The sequence below is a fragment of the Micropterus dolomieu genome, linkage group LG19 (assembly GCF_021292245.1).
Source record: "Micropterus dolomieu isolate WLL.071019.BEF.003 ecotype Adirondacks linkage group LG19, ASM2129224v1, whole genome shotgun sequence".
NCBI lineage: Eukaryota > Metazoa > Chordata > Actinopteri > Centrarchiformes > Centrarchidae > Micropterus > Micropterus dolomieu.
In genome coordinates this window covers 23,476,562-23,492,327 of record NC_060168.1, presented here as the reverse complement: position 1 = coordinate 23,492,327, position 15,766 = coordinate 23,476,562, and the positions used below count along the sequence as shown (strand labels likewise).

The following is a 15,766-nucleotide window of genomic DNA, read 5'->3' as shown; positions in this document are numbered from 1 at the left end:
TAGCTTTTTAATTGAAAATGTTAATCTCTGTCTACAAAATCTGTCAGTGTGTGTAATGGGAGCGAATAAAAAGACTGACATTTTTCTGCAGGGTAGAAAAAAGCTGGTGAGTGCAGAGTGTTTTTTTTTTTTATTGCAAGCGCTACTGTTGCATAGGGCAGACACAACATGGTCAAACTGTTCTCAGTCAACATGCAGTCCAGTTTTCTGCAGTTTTATCACCATGCGCTGATTAGTTTCTGCGTCAACATCTACACAAAAACACATTAGGTCTGTAACAAAGAGACTTCAGTGCTTGAATTCATGTTTAAATATTTAAGATGTTACGGTGTTTGTATGTATTGGTGGCCTATGGGTTTAAGGCCCTGATCATAAACTGCAATGTGCCTGAATAGAGTCTGGTCGAGACTTATCCCCCCTTATTTCCTGTCACTGCTCTACTAACCATAAAATATTCTTTTAAAAGTTGTGGTGTCATGAGTCCATGTCCACTGCAATCCACAGAACCATACAAAAGAAATGTTTTATTTTTTACTTGTTTAAATGTTAATTTCTTATTTATTCTGTAAACCATAAAATTATTATAATTTTCTGTCATCTCAATGCTGTTAATGCCTGATTCACGCTACCAGGAAAAATGTGGGGGGAAAACAAATATAATAGTCATCAAATGTATATCAAGTCCTGGAAAAAATGCTCACCATGTGTGATTTTAACTGTAGCACATGCACTACCCACAGGTGTCAAATTTTATAGCATGAGAGACAACAAGGCCAGAAAAAAATTTGGGTTCTGCATTAAATCTCAGAATTAAAGCTGCAATAACCAATATTGTTACATGAAGAATGCGTCAAATAACTAAATGTAATAGGAACGTGGTCGCTCTTAGTGACAAACCCATAGATAATTATCACCCGACTTCAGTTTCCTTCAGCTCTGTGGAGCTTTCAGCATCTTTCAGCTCATTGTTTTGGTTCACTCTCACCGCTCTCATCAACCTACTTTGCAGAAGGCAGCTGTTTTCAGCTAAGGAGCTCTGAATAACCCAGTGTACACTACCTGGTACCTAATACTGCTAAGACTGCAAATACTGACTTTTCTTTATTCTGCAGTAATAACTGTTTAATATGAATCTAAGCTTTACATAATGTGGTTGAAGATTTCAAGTCGATAAAACAATAATGAAGCCTTTGAATGTGAAATAACCTACAATAAAAATTTAGCATGAAGTTGTGTAAATATCTTATTTGTCTTTTCTCCTACAGACATTCCATCTAACGAGAGGTCGAAGAATGGATATGTTTTCCAAGAGATGGGTGAGTATTTGCAGTAATACATATTATATTTACTTTTATTGCTTTTCTTAGCAGGGGCCCTGCTCTTTTAAGTACTCTGCCTTGCAAGCACAAAAAGCTTATTCAGTTTAAGTTCCTCCAGGATACTAAACACAATACAGTAGTATTTCACATGTAAATGTTTTGCAGCAGTTATTTATGCTAATGAAAATGCTTCTGGCTGCTCACTGATGACCCATTTCACATGCTGGTAAGCACAGCCCGTCTCTTTGCTGGTGTGTTGAGAGGTTAATTAATGGCTAAATAATGAGGCAGATGATCTCTGACTCAATGATGGGAAGAGGGAATATTCATAGCTCAATGCTTTGCTCATGAAGGGTTAAGGTTAATTCTCTAATTCTGTGACTGTTTCTTTCACCACTCATAAAACGCACAATTGAGATGCCATATTTATCATCTATGTAATTAAGGAATTTACAAGGGGCTGCTATTGTTATATTGCTGCATGTCTGGTTTAAGGGGGATTTTTATTGGGTCTCTCTTTCTCCCTCTTACTGTGTGCTAGTCAACAGATGGCAGAGTGGTGGGAGGCAAAAACATATTGTCCCTTACTGGTGACACTGTTAATGTGGCTAGCACAACATCCTAACCTTGATAGAAAGAATTTGTTTATCTCACTGTCTTAATACTGGTTATTTTAGTCAATTGTAAAGTGAATTTTAGCAAAAAGTTATTCCGACATAGAAACTCCTCCTCAGCTGAAATTACAGTACTGTATATAATGTATAATCTGAGACTTGGTAGATACTTGACTGTGATTTATATTTAATCCACAGAGTTGCAGGATGGGGCTCAAGTCAAGATTCACCGGTGACTCACCAGGGCCATATCTATGACAACCAGACCCAGATCAGTGTTTCAAGTGTGTGTGTGTGTGTGTGTGTGTTTAAAATAGTACTAAACTATTATCATTATCATATTATACCTAAACATGTCTGGTCTGTGGCGGGATTTGTTCTAAGAATAAATAGAAGTTAGATAGAACAAATGCATTCATTATTCAACAATACTGATTAAAAAAGATTCATTGCAGTGGTATGCTATTAGGTTGTTTCTACTCTTGTGACTTTCACTGTCTGAGAATAATTTGCAGCCTCTGCAGTTAGGAAATCATGTGTGTCAGCTCTGATTCCCTGAGTCATAATAACTGAGACAAAGTTCATGGACATGAACTGGCAGCTAGTAGTGCTCCCTATTAACTATTAATACTAGAGAGAATTAATTTTATACTTTAGTTATTTATACTACATTTAGTTAATAACTTTTGAAGTATGATGGCACACTTTATAATGAGGATTATAGTAGAGATAAAGTGTCAGAAACAGTGTCTACAAATAGAAATGTCATTTCCGTGTGGTTTTCATTTGCAGATCCTGACTGCCCTGGGTTTGGGCTTTTAAATACAACAAGAAAAGTAAGATTTGCTTTTCCAGTCACCCTTTCTGTGTTATGTCATAATAATTTAATGCAGAAAAGCAGCTTTTGACACTTCCTTTTACATTTTTTCAGAACATCATTTTCCCAACTGTCCCATTTTAAAGCTAAAATCCCCAAATGTCTACCAAGCTCACACTTCATGTTTTAAATTTACTGACAACTGTGCTAAATCTGAAAGCATCAGAAGTGAGCTGGAAGGAAATGCGTGGATTTACTTTTTGTTGGGCAATATACAGTTAGCAAAAATCTGAAAATGGACCTTGAAATCTCACCTGTTATTGGCACTATTACACCATCAGTCAAATGTCTCTTGTTATTGGCTTACACTAGTATGTGAAGCCAATGGACTTCCAGGAGGAAGTGCGTGCCCACAGAGACGTAGACAACTTCCTGGCTCAAGCAAGCATCATTTTGGATGAGAAAGCTGCCACTCTGGATGAGGTCCTGAGGCAAATGATAACTCAAGTGGTGGAGGACGGCCATAGAATCTGTGACGTAGACGAGGTCATGAACTCGCTGTTCACAGACGCAGGAGGAAAGGAGTTTAATGGCGAGTAAAACATGTTAGAAGAACACTTTGAAGCACTTTGAGATGAAGTGTTTGCTTCAAAGGCTGCTTGATGTGTCAATAGCTTTTTAGTCTGTTTTGTGCTCCTGCAGTTCACCTTCTGTCAGAGACCATTCAGGGTGTGACTGCTACTTCCACTGGCATTCATTACCAGCAGTCCTGGCTCTGTATCCTGTGAGTTCATCTAAAATAATATCTATGTGCTATTTTGACCAGTTTCTTCCAACCTCCAGCTCAGTAGGTGAATGTTGTGAAAAATCTCCCTCTTGATAGTTGCTGAGTTCATATGATTGCACATGGACATCACGCAAAAATATTTTCATTGGAAAAATCATTGTTTTGGCTTTAGTAGGGGGGCTCTACTCTATTTACACCTGCCAATACAGTATGCTGCACAATCACTCATTCATACACTGCTGATTCAAAATGAATTATTTTCTATCAATTCAGCTCCAGTGTGAGGAGCCTGCAGAAACGTCACGTCTGCATCGCTTGCCTGAAGAGGCCACAGAACTGGGGAGTCAACTGCTGCGAGGCTCGCTACGTCATCCTCATCCTGGCCCCTCCCAGAACAGTAAGGTCCAGCAATCTGACCTGGAACTTGGAACGTGTTGAGCTGAAACAACTGGTTGATTAATTGATTGACAGAATATGAATAGGCAACTATTTTGATAATATATTATTTGTTTGTTTTTTAGGAAAATCTGTCTGATATCATTGCTTTTAGCTTCTTTCTTTTTTCATATAGTAAAAGGATGATTTTTTAAAATTTGGATTTTTTATTGGACAAACAAGCAACTTATAGACATCACCTTGGGAAACTGTGATGGGCATTTTTCCAATAACCAAATGGCTAATTGAGAAAATTATAGGCAGTGTAATCACTAATAAAATAACCATTATATGTAGCCTAGTTTGGATCTGGCTGCTGACACTTGTTATATGTCAGTTTGATCTTCTTTCTTTCTGTCACATTAAGTAGCTTTAACCAAATGTTAAATAAAATTGTCCCTTTGTGAGATTGTGAAACTTAAAAGCTTAAAAAATTCCCCTAGCCAGCATATCCTATTCTTAATTCCTTATCAAATAAGAAAAATAAATACTAAGTGTGATATTTAGCAGAATCTAGGTTAAAAATACATAATTGAAAGAATACAGTCAAATTGACAGAATAGACCGAATCTGTTAAGCATCTCCTCAACTGTCCTCATCATCCTTTTCAGAAAAGCACCAAGACGGCCATTGAACTTGGCAGAACCTTTGCCACGATGTTCTCCGACATTTCCTTCAGACAGAAGCTTCTGGAGGCCAAGACCCAGGAAGAGTTCAAACAGGAGCTGGTCTACAAGCGACAGCAGCTCTCCATAGTCAATGAGAAGTTGACCGTAGAGGAAGTGGAGGACCCAGATCCACGTAGAGGGAAATCACTTCAGGTGTGAAAGAAGAGCAAAGTAGGGGGTGTAAAACAGACGGTGACAAATTGGCTCTGTGCTATAATCAGTGCAAAATTTATTGAAAATCCATGGACGATCCCAGTATTTTGTCACCCTATCCATGCTCAACACCTCTGTGAAGCTAGGAGGCTCAGCTAGAAGCTCAAACCAACCATTTTTATCCACACCAAGCATCTAAATGAACTTATATCACAACATAAATCACTCTGTAATCAGTGTAAATGGCTGCAATTATTGCCTTCCACATATCTCTCCTCTCATCCTACACCGCAGTCCGACCACTCTAAAGAAAGCTCAGCTCCAGCTCTGATCAGCTGTGTAACATATCACTCAAATCGCAAAACTCAGGGAGTTATTAGCCGGAGAATAATAACAACAAACGCACCAATATACATTTATACAACTGCTGACTTACTTTTGCCGTTTTCGCTGTTTTCAGTCCAAAAACAGCTGTTTTCTGTGTGTATAAAGATCGCCCTGGGCTGCCATCTTGGTAGAAGAAGTGTTGCTTTGGAACAGACGGTCTTTATTGTCGTTTACTGGCCGACTTATAGCAACTACACAGACAATATACCAAACGATTTGTCTGCTCAAGACAAAGAGAAAGAGAGAAGGATGAGAGTAGGATGTTCTGTTCTCAAGTTGTGGGCCAGTAAAGCAATCAATCTGATGATCAGTCTTCACTGTTTTTATCAATATTTCAATGTTTTGGAAGCTTTATGTTATTTGGAATGTGGTTGTTTGGAGAGAAATAGTGTTTTGAAGAAAACTCTCAATAAAAGTGAACATATAAACAGTAGATATGGCCACAACATGGACATCCGCCTGGTATATTTTTGAAAGTATGTAATAACTGTTGTTTATTAGTTTCTTTTCATCAAATTTACAGTTACAGTTGTATTCCAGATGTATTAGAAGATATTCTGTTGCATTATAACGAGGTGGATGATGGTTTTGATGGTGATATTGCTATTAGATTTTATACCAGGCGAGGATGAAAATATATTTTCATTTATCGCATCTCCTTTTACTCTTTAATAGAAAGATAAATAGATTAATTTACAGTTGATTCATATTCATTAACTTCTGAACGATCAAAGGAGACCTATCATGCATATAGGCCTAATGGTTGAGGAGTTAGTTACTGATTCATTTTGGATATGTTATTTTCCGTCTGTTTTTCCTGGAAATAGGTGTCTGTTTGGAAATGGATAACTATAGAACTGTGATGCCAAAAAGAAATAAACCATAAAAGCTAATATTCAACAATATGGAAACCTAACTCTACCCAACAAGGAATTGTTACTTGTAAAACCAACATTTATATTCTCCACTGTCTGTTAGCTCTCCACATGTGGAGGCCACCCACCTGTTTTCCCACTCCATCCAGGCATATAAAAATGGGATGCAGTAAAGTAAAGTAGTTGAGCCAGATTATCTGATTATCCTGTTTCCACAGTCTATCAGCCAGGCTCGAGGAATGAGAAGCAGCTGGGAAACAGACTGAAAAAAGCTGCCAAGTCTGCCATGGTTCTGGCAGCAGAATGTGTGCAGTTCCATGTAATGATAAAGTAATTCATTATGTCCAGTGTTTAAATTAAGAGGAAATGCAGGAGGCTGGACAAGAGGGAACACCCAAATTTTGCCTAAAGAGAATGCATGTATTTGGGTTTGGTGTGGGTAACCAACCTTTTTAACTTATTCAGCAATTTGTATAATACAAAAACAAAGCTGGACAGTCAGGTATGTATGCCAGTATATGTGATTTTAGACTGCTATGTTTCTTCTCAAGTGTCTCTACACTGAATATTTTTTTAAATTCATTATTTATTATGTTCATGCAGTCAGCAAATGTATGAAAATGGACTCCAACTAGTCATAACACAGTATGTGACTAAGTGTTGTTTTCTGAACTAAGTATAAACTTCACACTGACTGAAGTGTCCAGTGGCTCTGACTGAGTTCTGTGTTTTCCTCCACAGTGCACAGATTTCTTTAAAGCCGGTAAAGGTGTATTTGAAGACCTCCGCCGCAGACTCCCCCTCTACCCATCAGACTTCACAGATGGTATTTCTATTTTCTCATAGCACAGCTGCTTCCTAACTGGGCACATATATAGTGAGCAGATTTGTTACTGCTACAAAATCATGACATTTCTTCTTTAAAAGTCTCACACTTTGAAGATGGCTTGAGGATTTGGCTGCTTTGACTCTTGTGGTTGTTATATATTTAATAACCTGTTAAATAATCCATCAAGGTTTAACTGGGAAGGACCGCTGTCTGCTGAAGTACACGACCACTGCTATTTTCCTCTACATTGCCATTCTACTGCCTGCTATTGCCTTTGGCTCACTGAATGACGAAAGCACCAGAGGGGAGATAGGTAAGAACTGTCTTTACTGTCTTGATCTGCAATATCCTATAATATTATTAATAATTACATATGTAATCTAAAGCATACAAAACTACTGAAGGTTTGCTGTTTTTTGACAGATGTTCAGAAGACCATTGTTGTTTGCTGGCTCACCACTAGTCATTCCACTGACCACCGCACCACTGGCCATCTTCATAAGTGGTATGTATTGCGTCCAACTACTTCTACTACTTAAACAATGAGATTAGAAGCCACATTTAGATTTTTACTAACATATGAATTTATCTGTGGAGCATCACCAGCAAAACTTTGTACCATACAATTGAGTACATGCAGCAAATGCATTATAAATTCAAAGGCCACCAGACTTAACCTCTGTTCTTTTACTTCTAGAGTCCACCTCTGTGGGTTGTCTGATGTTAAACAGATTTGCATTAAGAGTTAATCAAATGCCTGTGTAATTTGAAAGGTGTTGTTTGCAATGACAAACCCACAAAGAGTTATGACCAATCTCTTAACAAAACGTCAGTGTTCAGTATTTGAAATTAGCAGCAGTATGATCAGATAAGAAAATACTTTATTGATCCCACAGTGGGAAAATTCGCTGTATGGCGCACAATCGCTTGATCCGGCCATTCTGTACACCACAGGCTGCTGCTATTCACTATCCACCTAGTAGCTTTGCTTGGCTAACTAGTAAAGAAAAAAGAATAAAAACCCACAATAATATATCAGGGCTTGATAAACTTTAACTTATAGCAGTAATAACAGAGTAAAGGACTTTTAAGATCTACTTGGAAACCATTTTTTATACTACCTATAAATGGATACAGGAAACGGAATTAAGAAGTATAGTTGATGTGTTATTAATCATAATGATATAATCTGTCTGATTTAGTGTTTGTGTGTGTCTTTATGTATGTTTTGTAGTCATCAGGGGCATCTGTGATGACTACGACCTCGACTTTGATGCTTTCTACGCCTGCATCGGTTTGTGGAACAGTCGGTTCCTCATCCTCGGAGGCTTCTTCAATGTCAGCCTGCTGATGAAACTCTTCAAACGGTAAATACACAACACCACTCTCAGACAACTTGTGTAACAATGACATATCATAGACGGAAGCCTCATACTTGCAATAAACAGTATGTAACTAACCATGTGGCCATGAGATCACTGATAATAGAAGAAACCATCTGTTATGACTTCCTGTTTTCAGCCATAATTGTTAATTTTGTTTAATGTACACTCTTCCTGTCTGGGCAATCATTTTGCCTTGAACAGACTGTTATGTCTGTGCCTGTAAAAAAACATAATTTTGATACAATGAATGATCACACCATGCTACATTTATTTCCATTATCTCCCAGCTCAACAGAAGAAGTCATTGCATTGTTCATCTCAATAGCATTTGTTGGGGATGCAGCTAAAGGCACTGTCAAAAGTAAGTCACGCCAAGGTCAGACTACAATAAACATGTTTTGAATGCTTCTGCAGCAGAGCTATCTCTCTTTAACGTTTATTATAGGCATTGTAGCCCAGCAAAAATACAAATACATCATGGAGTCTTTAGAAGAAAAGTAAGCATGAAATCAAACTAGGCCTGTGTGCTGTTGAAAAATAGACAATCCTATTATGTTAGTATAATGGAGTCACATTGCTTCTGTTTATATGTTTTTCACAGGTGTCACAAGATGGTAAATAAATGGATGAGCATATGGTGTTTTCTTCAGAGCTTTCTTCTTCCTTCTTTAAGCCTTAGGCTGTTTTCGACTAAACTACAGTAAACTGAGCAAAGTTTCAACACAGTGCACTGCTTGAATGCTTGAATGTGCTTGAAATATACGGACAATTATTACATAAAAGGGCGATCATATCGATATGTTAGCACAATACGTATAAAGACATCCAAGTCTGTTTTGACATGGACATAAAGTGTATTTTCTTAATATTCTCTACCTTAGGATTAGATTTTTTTTGCTTTTTTAAGACTTGAAAATATGTTAAATGAGTCAGTCTCCAAGAGCAAGAATAAAAACACTCATGTTGAGTCTTGGTTTCTTCCTCATGTTAATATGACTTATCATTTCTCATTTTTACAAGATACCAAATTATTCAGTTTTTACAGGATAATTGTTGTAATACAACATATCACTTTATCTTGTTATATCACAAAACGTTGTCTTCGTATTAGTGTATCAGAACAAACTTTTCACTTTACAACACGATTTTTTTGTATGTTATTATGATGTACTGTACAGTAGCTGAACCATGTAAAAGTGTCTCAATATAAATGGAAAAGATCTAATAGAAACAACATGTACATTACATTTACAATTTCCCCTGCGTACATTAACATGCACACAGGGGCAATTGCATATCTTTTCTTACTGTTTTTCATTTATGCTGCAACAACGGGTGTACATAAAATGATTGCCTTTACAAGAAAAGGATCTTATACAAATGAGAAAAGACGCATTATAATGAGAAACTGAGCAAACACTTTCTTTTATAAAGGTGGCAGCAATACACTGATGTAAGTTTGTCCCCACTGTCATCATTTTTTCTTTCTCCTAACCCTAACCTCACTTCCTAGTTTTTAAGCACTTCTACCATGGGCCGACACTGGCGACAACAAACAGCACATTGGTGCTTCAGCAAATAAAAGAGATTCTAGAGAAGAACCAGATGGGAAACACACTCGGGGATCATAATGAGACTGTGTCACTGATGGGACATGCAGGAGGCCATGCATTAATCCTCCTGCCTGAGTCTCTGGTGCTGACCACAAGAGAAAGACCCATCCTCTGTCTGCTGCTCATGTTGGGGACTTTGTGGCTCGGTTATGCCCTCTACCTCATCAAGAGGAGGTATGTTCACTTAAAAAATATATATACAGCAAGTAGTGGCACGACCCTTTGGCTTGCACCATGCACTAGCACAATATAAAGTTACACGTGAAAGTATCATCAGCAACAAGTGACCTGCTGGTGGGTCAGTCATTACAAACTCATGCTTTGCAGCCAAACATGGTTTAAATCCACAGAACTTTATTTCTAATTGTAGTGGAGAGCTTGAAGCTTCCAAAAATATCCCAAAATGTCTAAATGCAGAAACTTGAGGAAATGTCAATAGGATGATGACATCTACAATATTTCCATTTGATTCAATGGTCAGCCATGTTCAATAAAGAGTTGGAACATGCAGATAGAGAACATATACATGATACTGTCAGCGTGACACAAGATTTTTTGTCTTAAAACAAACCTTAAAGCTACTTATGTAAGGGAACATTTAAGATGTATTATAATGGTGCTGAGCTAATTTTAACTACTTCACATTAGGGCTTATTTTCATTATAAATTAATCTGTCGACTAATTTCTCGATTAATATTCAGATTACTGTAATAGAAGAGTAAAGAAACCAGAAAATAATCACATTTAAGAAGCTGGAATCAGACCATTTTGACTACTACTAAAATTACTCAAACAGGTTCATTGATCAAAATAGTTGACAACTAATTGATTAATCATTGCAGCTTTACTTTATATACTGTTTGATGTGTAATAATGCATCATATTTTATAAACTGATAATTGTTTTGAATATAAAATCACAATAAATAAAATAAGTAGTCACTGTAACGCAGAAGAATGTAGAGAAGTACAATATTTCCTTTCGAAATGTAGTTTGATGGAAAGTGATTTACGTAAGTACTGTACTTAACTACATTCCTGAGGTACTTAAATTTTCAGGGGATGTATCGGACAGCTGTAGTTAATAGTTTGCAGATTACAGGAGCTGTATGCAACAGTCACTGCCACTAAATGTTGCACTACAGCATCAGCATCTCAGACCAAAACTAGCGGGCACTGCGGCCCACCAGCGTCCATTGAGAAAAACAGTAATTGTACCTTGCATAGTAAAAAAACACACTTTATTGAAACTGGACAGAAACTAAATAAAACTCACCAAAACCTTCATTTTTAGTCTTTCCACTGTTCCAACAATCGCAAACTCAATATAAATTTACCGCGTTAGATGAGAAAAAAAGCAGCAGTTGTATTGCTCTCCTCAAAGCCTAAGCCCAAAGTTTCACAGGGTGGGACACGCACGAACATAGAAGCTTCGATGATAATTTTGCGAACCAGTGCATGAAACCACCCAGGAGGAAAATAGCTAGAATCAGCTCAACATTAACAACATTAAATGCTGCTTACATGTTGATTTATCAGTAATAATAATAATAATAATAATAATTAGTAATAAATATAATATACACTAATATGACTCTAATCTAATTTTGAATGCAATACATTACACATTACATTCTATAGAGGATTCTATAGAGGATCTGGCTACTTCTTTCACCGGTTTAAATACTGGTACACCAGTTTAAAGTACTTATAAATTGTATGGAGTTGGTAGGACCTGAAAAAGAGGGAAAATGTACATTGCAGGAGTCAGGCAGAAGGTTACAAATCTTCAGCAATGATTTTCACCCTTCAGGTATAATAATGTAATACACGAGGTAGATAAATGTGACTCCTGGGATGTCATCATTCTTTCCCCTCAGTTGCAAAACCTTCAGTACTTTTCAGTTATAGATTATTTTTCAAGCCAAGAGAGTAACTGCTGTAAATACAGTAGTAAAAGTATCTGAATTTATTACATCAGAGTTGCACAATGTTGAAATATGTGTCGCTTTCTTTCTTTTACCCACAGCCCATATCTGAATGACAGAGTCAGAGAGGTGGTGTCTGATTGTGCTTTGCCTATCTCTGTGGTGATATTCTCCTTCATTGGCTCCTACCTTTTCCTTGACATACAGCGTGAGTACAGATCTCTCGTATAAAAGAACTGATAGAAGAGTACCCTTGAGACTTAAAGTCACAACTTTGGCACAGAACACCTTTCACTATTCATAAATCACCTATTGGAGGGGAAAAAAATGTTTGCCTCTAGTGAGCTTTCAGCACAGTGTGGGTTCTGAATCAATCTGGGTCAAATACACTGGGTTGAATGTTCCTTAAAAGAGGCTAAGTAGCAGCAAAGTTCACTATTCAGTAATGTCTTTTACTATGTAATGTTGTCATTTTCTTTTACCTTCCATACTGTTCATATTTGATTTTTATTAATCCTATGCTCCTATTAGTTCCTGTGTTTAGTGTCCATGAGGGCCCGACCTTCAACTTTCCACAATTTGGAAAGCTATCAGGAATGAACACGCTGAGCGCGGTCGGCCTGGGTTTCCTCCTTGCACTGCTCATCTTTATCGATCAGAACATTGTCATCTCACTCACACATGTACCAGAGCACAAGTAAGCCCCCCGAATTTGCATTTCATTGCCAAGACATAACATGTAATTTATGTCTGACATCAGTAACATCAGTTTCACGGCATTTCTTAATTATTGGCAATCATCTCCAGTAGTAGCTCATGAAAGAATTGAAGTACAGCTGCAGTCTTTCATTGACAGACTTCTTGAAACTGGTGTGTGTGTGGGTGTGTGTGTGTGGGTGTGTGGGTGTGTGTGTGGGTGTGTGTGTGTCAGGTTGCTAAAAGCACAGCGTTCCACTGGGACTTAATGCTGACTGGCTTCATCAACATCCTCATGTCCTGTCTGGGCTTGCCATGGATGCATGCTGCCTTCCCTCATTCCTCCCTACACGCCCGTCAGCTGGCCGAACTGGAACAGCACGTAGAGAACGGACACCTCTACACGACGTGAGTAAAGTTAAAGCAAGGGCAAAAACCAAGCAGAGCTTTGAAAGACATCCAGCGCATGACTGATTGAAAATGCCCTTTTGATTCTGTTTGCATGCTTTGTCAGTTCCAACTCTGACCAAAATAACTAAATAGCTATTTAGTGAAGTATATATTATATGCTTTTGCATTGTTATTTTTGCAAAGCTAATTGTAAAATTATTAAAATACAATGTGAGAGCTCCACTGAAAACAAAGAGGGTTTTTTATCGTATAACACAGTCTTCATCAACAGATGCAGTTTCCTCGTTTGAAAGGTAACCAATTTTGAGAAAATCAAGGACTTCTTGTCCATGTTACTTTAACTTTAAGTTGAGCTTGACATCGGAGACCATGTCATATGGTCAAAAGCTCCAGAACAGGTGAATAAGTGGACCTTGAGTTGAGATGGATTGGTCGATGTTATTTTTCTTATTTCTATTGGGATAGTCCTTTGATGTCATGGTGTAATGTTTACATTGTTTTTTTGCTGTTGGAAAATATGCAAGTCTACCTATCCTTCCCACCAGACAATCCCACCTTCCACCCTTTTCAGTCCATGTTGCTGTTGTCTCTTGGTCATGCTGCTTTGCTCTATACAACATAAGAAAAATCAGGCCCTACCTTACTCTTTACGCCACCCAGCTTCTGGTACAGGCCATGGTTATCTCTCGCCTCGACTATTACAATGCCCTTCTAGTAGGTCTTCCAGCTTGTGCAGTGAAACCCCTACAAATGTTTCAGAACGCAGCAGCACATCTGGTTTTTGTTACTGTGTGACCTCCACTGGCTACCCGGGTCCTCCTGAATCAAATTCAAGAAAATCTGTCAGGAAATGTTTTTTCCATGTAGCTGAAAAAGAAAAACCTGGTTACTAAATCCTCCATGGTGGTTCCAAACCTCAAAGGAAGAAACATCTGTGGGGTAATACTAATTGGTATTTATTTCTTGTGAAATACCAGATACTTTCACCTGTTTGGGGCCCGTACAAATTATTCAAATAAAACCAAACCCTAAGTAAAAAATCTTTTGACAATCGTGTCCACACTAGTCATAACCTGTAATTAGGGGTTACAAATAGTCATTGTTATACTTTAGAGGGTCACAAGCCAAAAAGGTTGGCAACAACTGCTCTACAGTCATTATGGTAAGTATTGTACATGTTCTCTGGTCACATAAGAAGAGTTTATTAGGATATTTAAAGAACTTTTCTCTGCCTTTGTGTCAAACAGTATTGTCAGTGTGAAGGAGACACGTCTGACCTCGTTGGTGGCTAACATCCTGATCAGCTTGTCTGCATTCATGCTGCCCATTCCTCTGCAGTGGATCCCAAAACCCGTCCTCTACGGCCTCTTCCTCTACATCGCAGCTACTTCGCTTGATGGGAACCAGATGGTGGACCGCATGGCCCTGCTGCTTAAGGAACAGGTGAGCAGGGAGGACACTGTGGTTTGATTTGTTTGCCTGTGTGCATTTTATTATTTCTTTCCTGTTTATCCACAAAACTTCACATGGTGACCACCCCAAATGGCAACCAGTAGTAGATATTTCAGAAAGTTTGATTTCCAGATATACAGTGGGCAAAGAAAGTTCAGGGTAAAATGTATTCCAATTTTGCTGCAACCATGACGAAAACAATTCCACTCAGTGTCTCCTACCATGCTTATTTATACAAGTCTGTATGAGTTTGTGAAATAACTACAAAGTTTCATAATATAACAAGATGAAGTATTGTTATAACGAGACAGATTTTTAATTAACACATTTCTTGTTAAAACAAACAACAGAAAATATGTCATAATAACAGAAGACATTTGTCATGGTGGCAGAAATAATCTGATATACAAACCAGAATCAATTTGACCAAATAGTAAGATAAGCATGTACACAGAGAAAATTTCCCCACTGAATTTATCATTTTTGCTGAAGGTGTATATTTACACAAAAAAATGTTTACTTTACAACTGTGATGGTTATTAGTCAATCTACTTGTGCTTTAGCAAAACAAAATATAAAGCAAAATGTCACATTTTAGCCACATCACACTCTCACCTCTCTGTCTAGACCTCCTATCCTCCCACCCACTACATTCGGCGTGTGCCTCAGAGGAAGGTCCACTACTTCACCGGGTTGCAGATGGTTCAGCTGGTGATCCTGTGTGCGTTCAGGATGTATCCTCTGCCCTACATGAAGATGGTCTTCCCCCTCCTGATGATCCTGCTGGTCCCTGTCAGGTATGATGACCCAGGCCAACAGGGGGCAGAGTGGGGCCATGGAAACCAACACAGATCTACAACATCTGCATAGACCTGACACTAGTCTAACATTAATGCTGAGCTGTTTCTAAAGGGGCACTCCACTGATTTTACACGTGAAGATCAGTTTACAAGTCACACTTAGTGTAAAAAAAGTTAGATAAAGTCTTCTGTGGCTCTAGAGGGAGGTCTGAGGTCTGAGTCTTGATGAAGAGAATTGATGTTTGGGTCTTTGTCTAATGGATTTATACCTTTGGATACTATTTCTAATTATAATACATGTAACTGTACGGTATCATCTGGTATCTCTCTGTGTTTTATCTCAGGACCAGCCTGCTTCCCAGAGTAATCGACGCCAAGTATCTGGATATCATGGACGCCTAGCACATGTAGAACAACCATATGAAAACATTTGTTCTCGCCACTTGGAAGGGGAACAGACTCAGAATTAAATAAAATGCATTTGGACTCTAAGATTTTGATGACTATTTACACCCATCATTTTTTTTTGTCACACTTTAATATGTAACATTCCTACATCTTTATTATATTTAACAACTTAATCATGAAGGAGTTTGT

The 15,766-nt window shown here is 37.9% G+C and overlaps 1 pseudogene; it reads left to right on the top strand.

Annotated features, from left to right (window-relative positions):
• Positions 1-1,288: 1,288 nt before the first annotated feature.
• Positions 1,289-15,711, top strand: LOC123958361 (annotated as a pseudogene).
• Positions 15,712-15,766: the final 55 nt, after the last annotated feature.